Raw genomic sequence first — 18,920 nt, 5'->3', positions numbered from 1 at the left:
GCCCTAGCTTGGCTCCATCTGCTGGACAAAAAGAGTCACTGCACGGTCTATCAAGTGAACGGTCAAACAATTCAGCAGCACATGGAGAGTCAGTTTACAGCCTCTGCAAAGCCTCTAAAGCAATAGTAAAATAAAATATCATAATTATTTTCTAAAAGAGAGTCACAAAAGATGAAATTAGTCCAGAGAAGTTGAATTTTGGAGCCATATGGCTCACAGAATAAAGAAAAAATGTCTTTATAACTTCGGCTATTGTGCTGTTTCACCTCCTTTGTGGCAGTCCTTTCACCTTGCTGGGGGATGCAGCTTGCACTGGCTCAGGTCTTCACTTACACCAGACCATTCTGAAATACAGAGAAAAGGCCTGGTGTCAATGTAATAAACCCAAATAATATCGAAAGGAAGGCATTCAGACCAAAAATTAGAGCAAAACTGTCCTCAAAATCACTATTAACAATAATAAAAATAATAACAATATTGACGGTGAAATACACCTCAAGTAATGAAACAAACCTTAACTACCAACTCTCAGGAAAGGTCAGAAGGTCACATTGCTTCAAAAACTGCTCATTCTTACAAAAGAGGATGGACCCCTGAAGGAATTTAGGGTAAAAACATTTCACAATCAGCATTACTTCCAGCTGGGGCACAGGGGGGGAGAGGATTTAGCAACTGGTCAACCGTTTTAAATAAAACTCTAGGATTGTGTTGATGTTTGGAAATAAGGTCAGAAAAATAATATGTTCTTGCATTCTTGACCATTTTGTTAAAATGTAACAATAACCCCTTCATAGTAATGAGATGTACATGGAGCTTGGATTTTTTCCATCTGCGCTCAGCTTTCCTACATTCTCTTTTGCAGCTGCGAATGTCATCATTTATCCAGGGTTGTTTTCTTGCTGAGGACTTAGACCTAACTTTAAGAGGTGCAATGGCATTGAGAGTAGACAAGCAGATTGAATTGAAGCAGTTGGCCAGATCATTGGTATTGGGATGTTCAGACAGTTGTGAACTTTGATCACCAAACAGTGTGCGGAACTCTAAGATACTGCGCTCAAGAAATCGAGTGGGCAAGGTGCTGGGTGTAGCTGGTAACCCTAACCCACACTCAACAGCTGCCTTTATAATATCACAATGTTTGAATTCTGCTTCTGCTACAAACTGCTTATTTGGTCGAGCCATTCTGAAACAACAGAAACACACACACAAATGTTTTTATAAAGCAGTGTAACATTAATTTAGTGCAATGATGAACACTCAATAGCTACCTTTATGATATAATAATGTTTGAATTATGTACAACATTTGACTGTCTGTTGCTTAAGAATTTAAAAAACAATGACTGTTATGAATGAGAAAAGTCATAGCCAGCATGTCCTAATTGATCTAGATTTTTAAATGCTTAAACAGAGTCTCTACTCCGAATTTCTTATCAACTCATTTCTAAATTTACAGGTTCCCACACACATAAAAATACTCAGTTTCACTGCTCTAACAGAACTACTACTACATTCAAACTATGATTACCAGAAGTATTGTCAGTGGTTCCTTTGATGATAAACAAGACGTATCTCGGCTGGCCGTTCAGGACTCTCAGACTCTCTCAACGCAGCGTTGGCTCTAGACAAGAAAAATCTCATTATAAATGTTATAATGAGGCAAACAGAAAAAACATGAAGAACATCATTACAAATAGATTTGGAAAACAAGTACACATTTAACTGTAAACAAGTATTAACTCTATTAAAAACCAAGCCTATATAGCAGGGGTATTCAACTAAAATTCAAAGAGGTCCAGTTAAAGAAAATTTCCTAAAGCAAAAGTCCGGAACATCATAATGTCTAACTTGTGTTATGAGAGTGATATATACTGAAGTAGTGTAGTAGTGGTATCAACATATCAGGGGGGTGTCAAACTCTTTTTAGTTCAGGGGCCACATACAGACCAATTTGATCTCAAGTGGGCTGGACCGGTAAAATTAAAGCATAATCTATCAATTATTCTGGCGATTAATTGAGTAATCAGATAAGAAATATTGCGTGGTCTGCATTTTTTTTCTATTACATTACTTTTGCTTTATTTAAGGACAATGGTAATATACAAAAGAGAAGATAAGACAGGTCTATTAAATGAACAACTATAAATTACTAAAGTAAAAATACTCAGTAAAGTAACTTTACTTTTACTGTAGATTTGCTTTTACTGTTTTTACTTTACTTTCTACTCTTTTTCCAAGTACAAAGGTAAAAGTAAAGGTAGTAATGTCTGCAGAAACCACAAACAGAAGATGCAACTAACTCTTTTAACTAAAACAGTCACCAGAATGTTTTGTTCACATGTTAAAATCACATTTTTCTTCTGGAGCAGGACGCTCCCAGACCCCCAGGTGACTTGGGACTGGTTTTCCAACATGCCACCTTTTTCTCCTCTTATGAGTTTGCAGGTCTGTATTTAGTCATCCAAAAATACCAATATGAATACCATTAAAGTTACAACAACAGCAATAAAAATGTTGATTTTTCAAAAAAGGAAACAATAACATGCAAAATTTTTAAATTGTAATTCAGTAAAAACACTAATACCACAATGTAAAAATACCTAAGTAAAGAATCTGAGTATTTTTTTCCATCACAGCAGGTCAGTGATCAGTGTTTCAGTGAATAGTGTTTTATTTATGGCAGCCTGCCACATTAAAAACATCGACACCACGATATGATTTTCTATTTTTGGAGCTGCGCACCTTTCTCAGTCGTGTCTAGAAGCTCTAACTCTTTATTTGCACAATTCTCGCAAGATTTGTGTTCGTTATTTCTACTAAAATAATCAAACTCGCACAATCTTTCGCAGGTCTAGGGTTCCCTTCTAGACACGACCCTCTCTGTCTCTCTGTCAAACTAATGACAGCAGACTGTCTGTAAACAGCATGATGTTACACTCTGCAGTGTTTCACACAAAGACTTTATTTGTGTGGACACCCAGTTTTGATTTGTCACCAATTTTGGCATTTTTATTTTTTAATCAGTCCGAGATGACGACGGTATCAGTGATTGATTAGATCAATGTGCCCTCCTCCCCTCCCTCACCTGTTCACTCTGCTGTGAGAAGATCTCAAAGTTTCTCACAGAGGAACACAGACTCTCCCGTTTTAAGTATAGGCCTCCTTATACAGTTGTTTAATTTTATAAGTGCATCTGGTTGGTGTCGATGTCATTAACCATCACATAAGTTTTGACTGTTGTAATAAACTCAGTCATTAACAACAGTCTCCTCCACACGCGGCTTCTCTGCAGTTGGTCTGTGCCCTTCTGATCAGCTAAACCAGCGCCAGAAAGACTAGAATAGTTGCGCCAGTTAAAATAGAAGCGTCCCATCAAAATTTAAAATCTATTAAGAATTTATTGGTTATAGGTCCATGTCCATATAGGACGGCGTGTGGGTCAGGACTCGGACCGCGGTCCGCCTGTTAGGGACCCCTGCTATATAGGATACTTACAGATGGTCTGGGTCCATCTGAAGATTAGCAATGAATGTTGAGTAAAAAGCACATAGCTGCACTGCCTTTTCCTGTCCCTGGGAGGAGAGGAGAGGAGAGGAGAGGAGAGGAAACTTTAGCGCCATGTCTGGAAATCAGCAGTTTTCAGAGTCATGGTGTAACACTATAGTGTTCATGACTGACAGAAAAACACAGTCACATACCAGGTACAGGTCAGGTATATTTGTCGTAACCTCTCAGTGTGGCTTAGCTGTGCAAAGCACACTCAAGTGTTGCTGTCGGTACCGCACTGCTTCGTTGACATGTGTCCTACTTCACGTTTGGTCAAGACATATAGCTGCACTACCTGTTCCTGTCCCTCGGTCTATGTGGCTCTGGTTATGTGACGAGAGGAGAGGACACTATAAGACTGATGATGTAGACGGCCAACACAAACAACCCACAGTTATTTGTTGTCTGGAAATCAACAGTTTTCAGAGTCATGCTGTAACACTACAGTGTTTATGACTCACAGAAAAACACAGTCGCATACGAGGTACAGGTCAGGCAGTTGTCAGGTGTATTCATCGTAGCCTCTCAGTGTGGCTTAGCTGTGCAAAGCACTGTCAAATGTTGCTGGAGCCCTCCTTGATTTCTGTTTGTTGTTCATGAAGGACACAAGCACACAAACATAAAAAAAGGATATGACAGTTGGCATATACCATAACAGTCTGTGGTTTTGCGCATGTACATCACAGAAATCTCTGTTTAACACTTGAGTGTCAGAGCAAAACAGAAGGAGCAGTGACTGAACCTTTAAATGTTTTCACATTATAACTATTGGTCATACTAATGGTATGCACAATCTATGAACTGTAAAGTTGACTTACAGCATGTTTGACTCCAGCTCAAGATGACTGCTGATGTTGCTTGTTGCTTCATTGACGTGTGTCCAACTTCACATCTTGTCAGAGCCTTGTGAGAGGAAGAGAAAAATGTTACACCATTGATGCATATAAAAAAAGCACAATACAGACAGTGTACATTACATGCTTATATACCACTAATACACAATAAAAAAGAGACACATATCATGCATGGGAGTAGGCTGTTCTTATTTACCTGGCACAGATCGATGGTGGTGTGGTGGTCGGAGTGGTGTGTTCCTGTGAGTTTTGTCTCTCCATCTCTGGAACATGTTTGTTTCCTGTTAAGAACAAGTGCACAAACACAGATCAACACTCATTTACATGTTTACCTCTGCAAATGAAAATAATAAAAAAAAAAAATTTCAAGATGTTGTAAGTTATGTATGTTAATTATTTCATGTTTATAGATCAGTGGAAGAGAGAGATGACATTAACCAATGATGTACGTGGTCAGAATTTACTGTGTCCATAAGTATAACTATAAGTTATTGGCAGCATTCAAAGAATCAAAGAAAACAAACATAGTTACCCACCAGGTCCAGGTCGTGCTCCAGGTCAAATAATGGTGAAGCAGTGACCTCTTGGTGTGCCGACTCCCACTCCCAGGTACACGGATGCTTTAGGTTAGCGGTGAGGACAGCAGTGACGGGTTGCTGGACTCCATCTCCTCATGCACTGTGCTAAGACCAGGGGTGTATTCTCGGTTTAGTGAAAAATCTCAGTTACTTAATCTTGACATAAGTAAAACTCTGGATTAACAGTGGGCAATTTACAATGGAAAATAATTATTTTCTGGGTGGACCTTGTTCAGGTGGCTAAAATATGTTTTATAACTGACCCTGTCCACAGTAGTACACTGCTAGCTTCCCTAATGGTGCTCCTCTCTGCTTGTCCCAATTGGTGGTGTGCTGACTCAAATTCACTGTAGTTAATACACTGACTATAGATAAGGTCCTCACATAACCCCACTTCAAATAAGCTGAATGATCCCTTTAAAAACTATTAAAATTGTTTTAAAGGCACTTGGCTTTTTTGTTTACCAACAAATAGTATATCAACATGTTTTGTGAGAAAACTTCAACAAAGCATGACATTAGACTAACTTATGCAACTTCAAGAAAGCAGACTGACATAAAAGAAACATTTACACTTTTTAAGTCTGCCTTTATTTACTTCAACTGCAGTGGGATGAATTTATTACAGTAAAACAATTAAATTTATTAAAGGGATGCTTCAGCATCATGTTCACTGTAAATGCTGTAGTGTAAGTGCCATTCAGTGTGCCTGATGTACAATTCACATAGGCATCACTAACTATAGCCAGAAAATTTTGCACAAAACTTTGAGTGTGCTTTATGCTCACTGCCAACTAGTATTTCCACCATACTGCCAGCAGTAATAATAGCACTAAATGTATCATTGAAGTTGTGCATGTGTGCTGTTGTGCTGTACAAGGATTACCAACAAAGGTCCACACTTTCTTTGGTAACTTTGGGGCCTGTATAATAATAATAATAATAATTTTATTTATATAGCACTTTTCAAGCTTACGCACAAAGTGCTTTCCATATTAAAAGATTTACAGAATAAAAGGAAAAAGGCATAAAGATCATATTGAAACATTTAAAAACGCATTTAGAGCAGATAAATACAACATATTTTCTTAAAAACAATAAAACAATAAAACAATCATAGTAGGCCATTCTATAGAAGTGAGATTTAAGAAGTCGCTTGAAAGCCTCTGTGGAGTCTGCTGATCTCACATTAAGGGGAAGACTGTTCCAGAGCCGAGGGGCCAAAGCTGAAAAGGCACGGTCACCCTTAGTTTTAAGTCTGGTCTGAGGAACAGCCAGGAGATTTTGATCAGCTGATCTCAAGGGCCTGGCTGGACTGTACAAGGTTAAAAGCTCCTTAATATATTCTGGAGCAAGACCATGAATTGCCTTGTATGTAATTAGTACAATTTTAAAATGTATTCTAAACTTAACTGGTAACCAGTGCAGGGATGCTAAAATTGGGGTGATATGACAGGACTTTCTAGATGTAGTCAGTAATCTGGCTGCTGAGTTCTGGATGAGTTGTAGTTGTGAGACCAAGTGTGAGTTTAAACAGGTAAAAAGAGAGTTACAGTAGTCCAGACGTGACGATATAAAAGCATGTATGACTTTTTCTGTGTCATTAAAACTGAGCATGTGTCTAATCTTGGAGATGTTTCTTAGCTGGTAGAAACAAGACTGTGTGATCTTCCTGGTGTGCTGTTCAAAGGATAGTTGACTGTCAAAAGTTACTCCAAGGTTCTTTGCTACAGATTTTACATTGGTGGAGAGTGGACCTAGAGAGGACTGTATCTGTAATTTGTGACGTTCTGGGCCAAAGATCAAAACCTCTGTTTTATTGCTGTTGAACTGTAGAAAATTCATTGCCATCCAGTCTTTGACACTGGATAAGCAGGATTGGAGTATGCTGAGACTGTGTAGATCTTGAGGTTTAAATGAAAGATATAACTGCGTATCATCGGCATAAGAGTGGAAGGAGACGTTGTGTTGCCGAATGATATGTCCAAGGGGTAGCATATAGAGGGAGAATAAAACTGGTCCCAGAACTGATCCTTGCGGTAGTCCATAAGAGATGTCCGCTGTTGTTGACTTAAAATCCTGAATGGAGACGAAGAACTTCCTGTTTTCCAGATATGAGGAGAACCAATTCAGTGCAACACCAGAAATTCCTGCCCATGTACTCAGTCTTTCAATAAGAATTCTGTGCTCTATAGTGTCAAAGGCTGCACTTAAGTCCAGCAGCACTAGGACAGAGCAGTGACCTGAGTCTGCAGCCAGTAACAAATCATTTGTCACACGAAGAAGAGCTGTTTCTGTGCTATGTGCCTTTCGAAAGCCACTCTGGAATTTTTCAAAGATATTGTTGTTCCTAAGTCCCTCTAAAAGTTGTGTTAAGACCACTTTTTCCAATATCTTTGAGATAAAAGGTAATTTAGAAATTGGCCTAAAGTTTCTTAGGTCTGTTGGATCCACCGTGGGCCCTTTAAGAAGTGGCTGAACGCAAGCCGTCTTGAAGAGGTCTGGCACACATCCAGAGGAAAGCGAGCTGTTTATAATATTGAGCAAATGAGGTGCTAAAGTGTCCATAGATGTTTTCAAAAGTTTAGTGGGAAAAGGGTCAAGTGGGCAGGATGACATGCTCATATATGACACAGTGTTGAGGAGGTCCTGTAATGTTATGTGTTCAAAGCAGTTCATTAGATCTAAGTGAGGGCCAGGAATATCTACAAATGATGCAGGAGGAGTTAACTGCGCTCTAATAAGTTTTATTTTTTCTATGAAAAAGGTGAGGAACTTTTCACACTCTGCAGTGGATGAGGCAGTTGCAGCTGGTTGCTGGGGCTTGACAAGATTATTAATTGTGCTAAATAGAGTACGAGGTTTATGCTGATTAACAGAAATTAGCTGTGAAAAATAATGGCCTCGAGCCTCCTTCACCTTGTTATTATAATGTTGCAATAGATCTTTTAACGTTTGATAATGCACCTGTAATTTACTTGATTTCCACTGTCTTTCTGCTTTTCTGCATGTTCTTTTAAGGGACTGGATGTCTTCATTTATCCAAGGGGTTGCTTTTATTGTTGGTTTCAGTTGAGATTTTAGGGGTGCCACCATGTCCAAGGTGGATAGGCATAATTTCTGAAAAGTATTTGTAAGGTAATTTGTATCTGAGTGATATGTCAGAGAGTGCGCTGCCTTGTTAAAAAGGGTAATGAATGCTTCCGCTGTGTGCTCATTAATGACACGAAAAGACACCTTCCTTTTGGGATTTGTCTCCACAGTCTGGACCACAGTGTCAAACAAGATGCACATATGATCAGATACAGAAAGGTCTATGATGGAGAAATTATTTACAGTCAACCCCAGAGTAAACACTAAGTCTAATGTGTGGCCTTGGTTATGAGTTGGGCCTTTAACATGTTGAACCAGGTTGTAGGATTCTGTGATATTTAGAAACGCTTTAGAGCTGTGATTTGAAACATCATCAATATGGAAGTTAAAATCACCAACAATAATTAACTTGTCATAACTGACAACAATTGATGCTAGGAGTTCTGAGAATTCTGTTAAAAACGAAGGATTCATTTTGGGTGGGCGATATACAAGAAGGCAGAGCACAGGAGAGGCACAGTTTATTTTAAACATTAGAGCCTCAAAACTGGATAAGTCACCCACAGAAATAGGGCTACACATAAATTTACTGTTGAAGATTGCAGCCAGACCTCCACCACGACCATTCACCCTAGGAGAAGTAAATGATTTAAAATTTGGGGGGCACACCTCAATCAGCTGGCTATATTCACCAGGCCGAAGCCAGGTTTCTGTCAGAAATAGAAAATCTAAGCCACTGGAGGTGATATAGTCATTTAATATGAAAGTTTTGCCTGTTAGTGACCGTGCATTAAACAAAGCACATTTAGCAGGTTCTACATGACTGACTGGTTTGATGTAACTTAGATTTTGTAAATTTACACTGTTAGTTTTTAGCTGCTTAGGTCTGTGTCTGATTAGTGCTTTTATTTTGAAAGAGCTATGTATGGGACCTAAGGGTATAGCGCTATGTGAGGCATAAGAGGCGATGGGAAATAGCTGATTCGTAGGAGAAACTTGCGGTTCTGGACTGGCAGAGTGGTCATGTTTCGCTACAAGTCATTTGCGAGTATAGTTTAAAATAGTGTGGGATATGTTGTCTGTCAGGATGCGGGCACCCAGTCTACTGGGATGGAACCCATCACGACCATAAAAGGAGGGGCGGTTCCAGAAGAGGTTAAAATTATCAATGAATATAAGATTGCGCACCCTACATGCTGACTGCAGCCAGGTGTGGAGACTTAAAATTCTGCTAAAATGTTCAGTGCCTTTTCTCAGGGCGGGGATCGGCACAGAGATTGAGACTTTTCTCCCACAGTTTTGCAGTATGCTAAAAAGACGGTTAAAATCCCGTTTAAGTGATTCAGTTGAGCGATGGCGGATATCATTTACTCCAACGTGAATAACGACGTTTCGTGCAGAGGAGTGGTTATTCACGATGCCTGGGATCTTTACTGTTAGGTCTTCAACTTGAGCGCCAGAGAAAGAGAGAGTTTTAGTGTTTTTATTCTTTACCTGCCTAACTATCGAGTCGCCAATTATGAGTGAGGATGTGGGGCGGGGCGATAGCGGGGCTCGGCCTGAGGAAGCGGCGGGGCGTGTCAAGGTGCTCCGATTCTGAGGGGAAACGGTGGGGTAACGGGATACTTTTACGCGTCCACAGGCAGGATTGGACTTGGCTGTAGCTTGGACAGGCCCTGTTACCTTTCCATCCTTAAGCGGTGATCTCAGAGGATTTCCCACCGACTGCAAGTGACCAGATAGCGGCGGAAAATCCTGTTCGTTCAGGGCATCAAACCTGTTGCTCAGCTGGATATCCTGCGATGGGGGGGACTGGGAGAAGGATTTCTTGTGCCTTTTGGGATTGCGCACTCTTGTCCACTGCTCCTGCGGGTTCGGTGTGGAGCTGACGGGTGCTTTTGGCCTTGCACCTAGCTGGATCCACGGGTCAGCGGGCTGAGTCGGGGAGGCAGCACCTGCACACGGAACAGTGGAGTCCAGTTCTGCCACGGCTGCTGCTGCAGGTCCAATGGATACGAGGGTGTCCAAGAGCCTCTCATCCTCCTGGATTTGATACAAGGTGGATATTCTTCCTTCTAGCTCCTTGATTTTAAGGCTGAGGCGGCTGCAGCTCTCGCAGTCAGCGGAGACGGTGGTGAGTGGAGGCATGTCGGGTTGCCGCAGCTGCAGGGAAACAAGACAGCTTCGGCCAGTATGGATTGTTGGGGAAGTGACAGGCAACAATTTAAATAAGAGATCAAATGGCAGACAATGGAGAATTTATGAACCGGCACGTACACGCAAGGGCTCCTAACCGGAGCCCACAGCGACTGGGTAGTACACACCGAGGCCCACTGCGCCTCGGCACTGACAGCTGTCAATCAAGTTTCAACTGAATGAAACTTACCGACCAGGGCCCAACACCTGGGCCCGCTTTGGTCCTCTGCTCTTGCAGTGCTCTTTTTGTTTCGTCCCCTAGCGAGAGGAATGGAGCTCCCTTGGATTGTCCTCAGAATAGTAGTGGAATTGTCTATGCGTTTTGACGAGCCGGTGACTGGCAGCACGCCAAAGAGACAGGAGCGATGTAACCATAAAAGCCTGAGACCACATGTTGGCTCCCAAGAGAACAAAAGAACAGAGTCAACCCCGTCTTTTTGGATGACTCAGTAGAGTCAAACCCCAGCAGAACCCCCGCTGACCAGCAGCGGTCCCCAGGGAATCCACAGCTCCCATTGGGTGAAATCCGCCATGGCCAATGATGTCACGCAGGACTATAATAACGCGAAGCGCACCCGAAGGCAGTGCTTCCGACTGTGACCCCATAGTCAATGGAAGTGACCAGTAACTGCTCCTAAAGTTAGAAACTCGCCCCACGTGGCGACGCTTTAGCAAGAGTTACTACTGTGCAATTAGACGCATTAGGCCTACGGATTTCCCTCGCTGGTCGAGCTGATTTCCTCTCCTCTCCTCCACTCTGTGCGCCGAGGAACACAGAGCCGCCCGGTACGAGACCACGGATTGACCCTCTCGACCGGATGCCCGTGGATGCGAAGCCTGGCAGATAACAAAGACTGCCCGCTTCAAGAAGAAGGACAAGGACCCCTTCTTTCCGAGTGATTCCCCGCTACGAGCCGGAATCGACTCGCCTCGCCAGAGACTTGCCCCCTCGCCGAGGACCCGTTAGCCGCTGGGAGCCGCTAACCCCGTTACCTCTGCCACAACCAGGACGCACGAGGAACGACGACACATCACTCCACTTTCTGCAACAGTAAGAGGCTTTAGCTCTGGGCAGATAGTGTGTGTTTTCTTTATACCATTTGTAAGGGCTTGTTAATACGGACCGCCACGTCCGGGTTTATGCTGCAATTTTAATGTCGTAAGATATTGCCTGTGTTGCTGTGTTTGTTATTCTCCTTCCGCTCAATTGTGTCTGCTCGTGATACATAGTGATCCGACCTCATCGGACCGCTATCGTGTCGCCTCGCACTCGGGATTGGTCAGTACTTCCGCTGTGTTGGCTCAATGTCCAGATTCACGCTGCTCACCAGCTGAGCTGAGCGCGTCTCTGCGTAACACAGACGGGTTACTGCACCTCAATACCGCCTGCGTGACAACACCCTTGAGTGCTTTCCTTTCTCTCCCTCTTCCCTACTAACCTACACTTGGAGCCGAGTAACTTGAATCTCCCTCGCTCCCGATGCCCCTTCTTTATTGTGAGTCACGTGCGTTCTTGGCGAGCCACCATTACGGGCGTGGTCAGTGGCCCTCACGTGACGCAGCCTGCAGCGTCACCGCCGCCATCTTGCCACGTCACCCCCCCACCCCACTCTCTCACACACCTCGTTCACACACACGCGCGCGCACACACACACACACACACACACACACACACACACACACACACACACACACACTCGCTCAACCACCCACTTCTTGATGCTTGTTGATTGTGTAATGTTTTGTAGTTGCTAGGGTTTATACAGCAATGTTGATGTTGGTTATGAATTAATGTCAGCAGTGAGAATAAACCCTGTCATATTGCAGAGAGAAGTTGTCCTGGTTTTTCATTCTATATTGTGATAAAGCTGGTTGACAAGGTCAGTGCCTGAGCTCCACTCCTTCTTCTGAATACTCTGAGACTGAATTACGTCTGATCATTGGTCCAGGTTTTCCCGGTGGTGCCCCGTTATAAGATAATTAGAATATTATGCTTATGTAATAATTAATTAATTATTAATTAATTAATCATGTTTTTAATAATCCATAATTAATATTATTAATTATGAATTATTGCCAATGATCTTATGTAGCTCCTTCCCTGCACAACAGTGCGTGTGTCCATGCATGTGTGTGTGCGTGCATGCACTATTGTGCATGTTTGTATGTGTATGGGTGAGTGTGTGCGTGTCTGTGTGTCTTGCTTACACATTGGATGCATGTTCACTCATAGCTGCTGGCCATAGCAGCCATTGAATGTCTGGCTCTAAGGCTAATATCCATCACTGCCTACTGTCATTTTTATTGTCAGCCATTTTGTTCTTCTCTCACTTACACCCCTTCTCAGATTCAGACTTCAGTGTTCTCTCAACATACACAAATTGCACATCAGATTGTAGGAAAAGCTGTGCCGGTAGCAACATGTGACCACAGAAACAAAAGGACTTATAGTTTTGGCTCAGCAAGGTCAAAAAGGACAAGTTTTCCAACCAACTGCCCCATTCACTCCCATATTAACTCAGATTAAGACCTTCAGGAGAAAAGCAGATGACCCAAGTTCTTTAAATCGTTGGTGTGACCACATATTTGGCACCACAAGAATAAAATTTACATGGCTGTGTTCGCAGTCTTCTCTTCTCACTCAACATGTGTTTGGTTTGGCTGTGGGACTTAGTGTCTGTCACTCAGAGGCAGTAGTTCGAGAGGCAGATTTTCATCAAATGCATGTCTTGCCTACACAGTGGATACATGTCCACCCACAGTTGCTGGGCAGAAATTGTCAAAGCTGATTGTGATTGGTTTAACTGAATGTCTGGCTCTAAGTCTAATATACATGGCTGCCTACTACCATTGTTCTTCTGTCCCATTTAAGGCAGCTAAACACAGTCCACAGTCAAATAATGTACTCTGTTGTTACTTTGAGTTCAGATTTTACTTCACTCACCACTCAAGCGCAGCCTCCAAACGTATTTCTCTTTGCCTAGAAACAATATATTAGTCTCATCTTATGTATCTCACTTTATCTGTGTGTATGTCTGCTCAAACTATGCAGCACCAGTTATGACTGTTTTTATCCATAGGTTCGCAAGAAAGTACATTCATAATAAATATTCAAATTCTAGGCACTTCTACACACACTACATTAAGCAAAAGTTCACACATAACCAACAATCTTTACGTAATAAAGCTATCAGCTAATAATTGTCAAATAAAAACACAATCACATGAGACATAATTAAACATAAACACAACAATTAGCCTATATATACCTTAGCTGAATTAATGCTTAAGTATACTGAATATAAGATTCAGTCTTTCCCTCAAGATGCCCTTTGCTTTATTTATTTATTTTATTCAATATTTACTGTCACACTGTCTCTCCTCCTCTCTCTCACCTGTGGTTTGTGCTTTACTGAAGCTAGGGCTACATTCGTACATACAGAGGAACGGGGGGAGACAGGCGCTTGTTACTGCAGATATATTACTGCAGCTAACAGGCAGCACCAAGTTAGCTAGCTCAACTGTCATGACAAGAAATTTGCTCTTCGCTCACCGCCTGGTAGGGCGCAGAGGCGCCGAGCTGACGCGGAGGAGCTCAGGTATACGTCATCGAGAAGTGCGAGCTATTCACCGTTGCTAGGCAACACCAAACGCTACTTGTCACTCCGGAAAGAAAAGGATGAGGAGGAAAAAGCAGACTCCCCTTCTACTACTAACCACAGCTCTATGTAACAACATGATAGGATTTACTGTTGCTGAGCTAAAGGACAGTTTATATAGCTACGAAGCACTGATCCTGTCACTGTGTCTGCCTGGAATAGCGAACGTACACAAACAGCTAAACTAATGTTAGCATTGTATTTAGCTTAACGGTAGCTCGTAAACTCTGCCTAATCACAAGCCTGGTAGCCCGATCTGACTACTGACATTTCGCCAAGCAATACTCTTCCTGCCGAGATCGTGGTATCATGTATTATACAGTTCGGGGAACTCGGAAACACTGAGAATGACCTTTTCTTCCGTTTCCTCTCCCTCCTCTATTTGTATGTGTCACTTTTGGCTACGTCACATTCAGCTGTTATCTCATTGGTTGGCTTGGAAAGGTCAGCGGCAAACGAGTTCAAAGTTGAACTTTGGGCGCAGCGCTGAGCGGCACATCCCAGCGGTGCGCCATGCCAAGGGTAGCGGTGCCGCTAGGTCGGGCGCCACCGCTTTCTCCATAGGAAAATATGAGACAGCCAGCGCAAAGCGTTTTTACCGTTGATCATGTGTAGGGGTGTTTAAACCGCCGGATTTCGACGCACCTCCCTCTCCCGCCCCTCCCCCTGACCGCCTATCGTGCGAGGCTTCATTTCCTGTTCGTATTTATCGATTATCATGCCAATTTACTGTCAGTTTACATATTTCTGACTATTTAACTGCTGTTTTTAGACATTAAAGAGACAGGAACGGAGACACACAGCCACTCACCTCAACAGACGCGGGAGAAGTTAATGGTCCGACGACGTCACACAGCCAAGTCAAGTCGAGGTGCCTTCATGGACACTCGGAAATTCCACCGTTAGACACTGAAAACTTACAAAATGCCACTAAAATGTGTGTGGGTTTATTTTATTTTTTTTTTCGAATGTATTGCATTATGCACATTATACAGCTACATTATTAGTACCATTTGTATGATGTAGTTTATATGGCAAAGTTCAAATTTAATCTTGCAAATGTTTTGATATAACTGGTTTGAGAAATTGTCTGCCAATTCCCTTTCATACATCCTAATTTTAGTTTCCAATTCCTTTATCTTACTCATGTTCTTCCTTTTCTTTTTAGATGCATATGCTATAATTTTCCCTCGAATATAAGCTTTAGATGCTTCCCACTCTGTTGATCTCCTGTCTGAGCTGCCTGTATTTAATTCAAAAAAAGACTGTAATTCTTCTTTTAATAATAAGTTAAAAGCCTCATTAGATAATAGTGACGCATTCAATCTCCATCTACCTCTTCTCTCTGTGTCATTATTTATATCAATTCCCAGCTCTACAGCTGCATGGTCAGATAGAGCCATTGGATTAATTTTACAATATGCAACTTGCTTGGTTATATTGTTTGATATTAAAAACATATCAATTCTCGAGTATGATTTGTGACATTGAGAGAAAAAAAGTATATTCTCTTTTTCGTGGGTTTGTCAACTGCCAAATATCCACTAGAGTATTATCCTCACTCAACATGTGTATAGCTGCTCTATCTTTAGGTATCCAAGATGGGCCTGTAAAAGTACTTCGATCTATAAATGGATCCCAGACTTGATTAAAATCTCCTGCTAGAATTACATCACCCTCCATTTCTCCCAAAATTTTATTTACTTGATGAAAAAGTTTGGGTTACATTGGTGGTTGGTGCATAAATATTGCACAAAATAATATTTTTGCCATCTATATTAGCCTGTAAACAAATCATTCTACCCTCATTATCCTTTATCTGTCTAACCAATTTAAAGCCATATTTTTATGTATAAGTATAACCACCCCATTGCGTTTACTGGAAAATGAACTATGAAAAACATGTCCTACCCATCCAAATTTTGGTTTCAGAGCTTCCTCTGACTTAAAATGTGACTCTTGAATAAATGCAACATCGGCCTTATTGTGTTTAAGATAAGATATTTTCCCTCTTTTTGCAGGACTTCCACAACCTTTCATATTCCAGCTGATAATTGTAACATAATTTCTAGCCATTTAATATGACAATAAACAAAAACACAATGCCCTGAGAGAAAAAAAACAAACAAACAAGGTCCGTGGGGTCCTCCCAACTGCTCGTTGCTAATGACAGCCTGTGTAAGCCGACCCACCCGCATCACATTCTCTCATGATCTACCTGTCCCTTGATCCTCAGTCCAGTTGAAAATAAATATGTATCCCGTACATGTTTCAAGCGTTGTTGCAATTCTGGTTGATAAAGTGTTCAGCCTCCTCCACGCTTGTAAAATGATGGCTCTTGCCCTTCCATGTGAATCTCAGCGTGGCGGGGAAGGCCAGTGTGTATCTCACATTGCGTTGCTGTAGTGCCTTCTTCGTGGTCAGGAACTCCTTCCTCTTCTCCGCTAACTCCTTGGTTAGATCAAGAAATATCGACAGCCTTTGTCCATCCCATTTCACTCCTCATGTCTTGGCTGCAGCTCTCAATACCTTCTTGCAGGCGGACTGCCCCAGAAAGCGGATCAGTATGGGTCTGGGCAGCTGGTCCTCATTCGGCATCGGGGCTAGCATTCAGTGCATTTGTTCAATTTGCCTCAGGGTTTATCCCTAGCCCTTCGGTCAGAACTTTTTTGACACATTCCTCCAAAGTGCCATTTGTCCTGTATGTCTCCACCAGTCTCACCAATCTTTATGTTGTTTCTTTTGCAGTGATTCTCCAGGATTTGCACACGGTCCCATAGCATATCCACCTTTTTCCCCATGGTAGTAGTGTTTGTCACAAGGCCCTCAGTCGTGTCCTCCAGCTGGGAGATTCGCTCCTCCGCCTTCTCCACTCGTACCTGTAGCCCGCTGACAGAGTTTTTCAGCTCAGTGGTGGTTTCTTTAATGGTCACTACATCAGCAGCTACTTCTGTCAGTTTAGTACTCAGTTTGGTTATTTCAGCAAAAAAAAATTTTTATGCTTATTTTCTGTTCTGCAGCTTCGTCGGGAGACTTGTCCTCATTAGCAGCTAGCTTGTTCCAAGTAGCTATGTGGCCCATATCCTTAAAATATTTCGACGTTGTCGCCATTTCTCACCGCCAAAAATGTAGTCAAAGTACTAAGAACTTTTTTGGGATAAAGTCTATCAATATTTAGCTCAACGTAGGCAGATAAATATGGATTAAACAATTAAATTAGTAGCGAGTGGTCTGAGCCCTCCTACAGTGCTGCCATCCTGCTCGGCGTACCCACGTGACTCCTCATTTTCATTTAGTTCTAGGGATAACCTAATCAGCATTTCTGTAAATGTGCCAGTGTTAGACAGTTAGCTGGCTAAATTTTAACTGCAGGTGAGAAGTTTTGAAACCTATGAAGTGTATTTTTTGGCCACTTGGGCTGTGTTGATTATATATATGACAGCCACCCCAAACTAGAGCTGTAACATGTAATTGGTTAATAGATAATTAATCAACTATCAAATTAATCACCAATAATTCTGATGATTGATTAATCACTTTGAGTCATTTTTTAAAGAAAAAAAGTCTCAATAGTCTGCTTTTAGTGTGAATATATTCAAATGTGAATATTTTCTGTTTTTTTTAGTCCTCTGTGACAGTAAACTGAATATATCTAGTTTGTGGACAAAAGAAGACATTTGAGGACGTCATCTTGGGCTTCAAGAAACGCTGATCAAGTGATTTTCTTTCTTCTTTCTTTTTTTTTGACATTTTATAGTCCAACCAACTGATTGATTAATCAATACATTCATTCTGAAATAATAAATTATGAAATATTAAAAAGAATTGTTAGTAGCAGCACCACCCCAAACAAATCAAATAAATGTCATAAGTCCAGGAGTGGCACAATTACTTTCTCTGCAATCAAGAGCACTAAACAGTAGAATGAAAACAGATCTATCAGACTTGTGTATACAGCATTTTTATGACAATCAACCATGATCAAAATTCTTTGCTCACCTTAGTTTCCATTGTTTTCACTGGATGCGATTAGTGCATTGTCTTTCTGAGCCACAGCCAGATCTTGGGGTGCATCACTGGGACTCTGGTTCACTACCAGCCTATAAGGATCTGTCACTGTAGAAGGTGATGTGGTGATCAACCTCACCAGATTGTTGATGCATCCCAAAAGACTGACCAACACTTTTAAATTCACTTGGAGCTGCAAATTAGAGCTGCAAACCACAGCTGCAGACTCAAGAATGACTTGATGACACAATTTCAGAACTCAAGATCTAAACAAGATTAGTGGATTCCGAAAAGGAATAGTGAACTTTAGTGGCTCACTCAGTTAGAGCATGGTCTGCGACATGAATATGCCATGTTGACAACTGTTTAGCTCATCTTGTTCAGATTGCTAATGTAGTCTACCGGCTTTCAGTACACATTGAACTTGTTTATGTAATAAATTTACACTGAACCATTGTTAAAAAGATACGTAGTGTTCATAAGCTGTTATGTGACAATTTTAAAGATCTTGTTTTTAAAGGTACACTTGTAGTTTTGGGAAAGAATTTTGAATCAAAAAAGAATATTCACGGATACATACATGACTGACTGAATGAATAATTAATTACAGAATAAACAAATTGTCCTTAAAGAGCATAATTTTCATATTGTTTCTTTTTTTTTGCAGGGACCCAACTTTCTGGCTTCAGACAGTGTTTTAGGGACCTCATTTCCCTCTTAGGATCCCTTATTTATTCAGTTATGAAAATATATCAATATTTGCGTTTGTATTATTACTTTTCTGAGTTTGAATTTCTTTTCCAAAACTGCATAATGTGCCTTTATAATTGCTAGGTTTACACTAAATGGTCAGAAGTATGCCACACAGTACCTTCATAACTGTTAAGAGGATTGTTCATTCGGAGTGTGTTTGTATAAGGTACTTATCCATAGTCAGTGTATTGCCCACAGTAGATGTTAGTTGGCTGCTTCTGGTTTGGAGAAGCA

The sequence above is a fragment of the Lutjanus erythropterus genome, unplaced genomic scaffold (assembly GCF_056507025.1).
Source record: "Lutjanus erythropterus isolate fLutEry1 unplaced genomic scaffold, fLutEry1.hap2 Scaffold_192, whole genome shotgun sequence".
Classification (NCBI taxonomy): domain Eukaryota; kingdom Metazoa; phylum Chordata; class Actinopteri; order Lutjaniformes; family Lutjanidae; genus Lutjanus; species Lutjanus erythropterus.
This window is presented reverse-complemented; position numbering follows the sequence as displayed.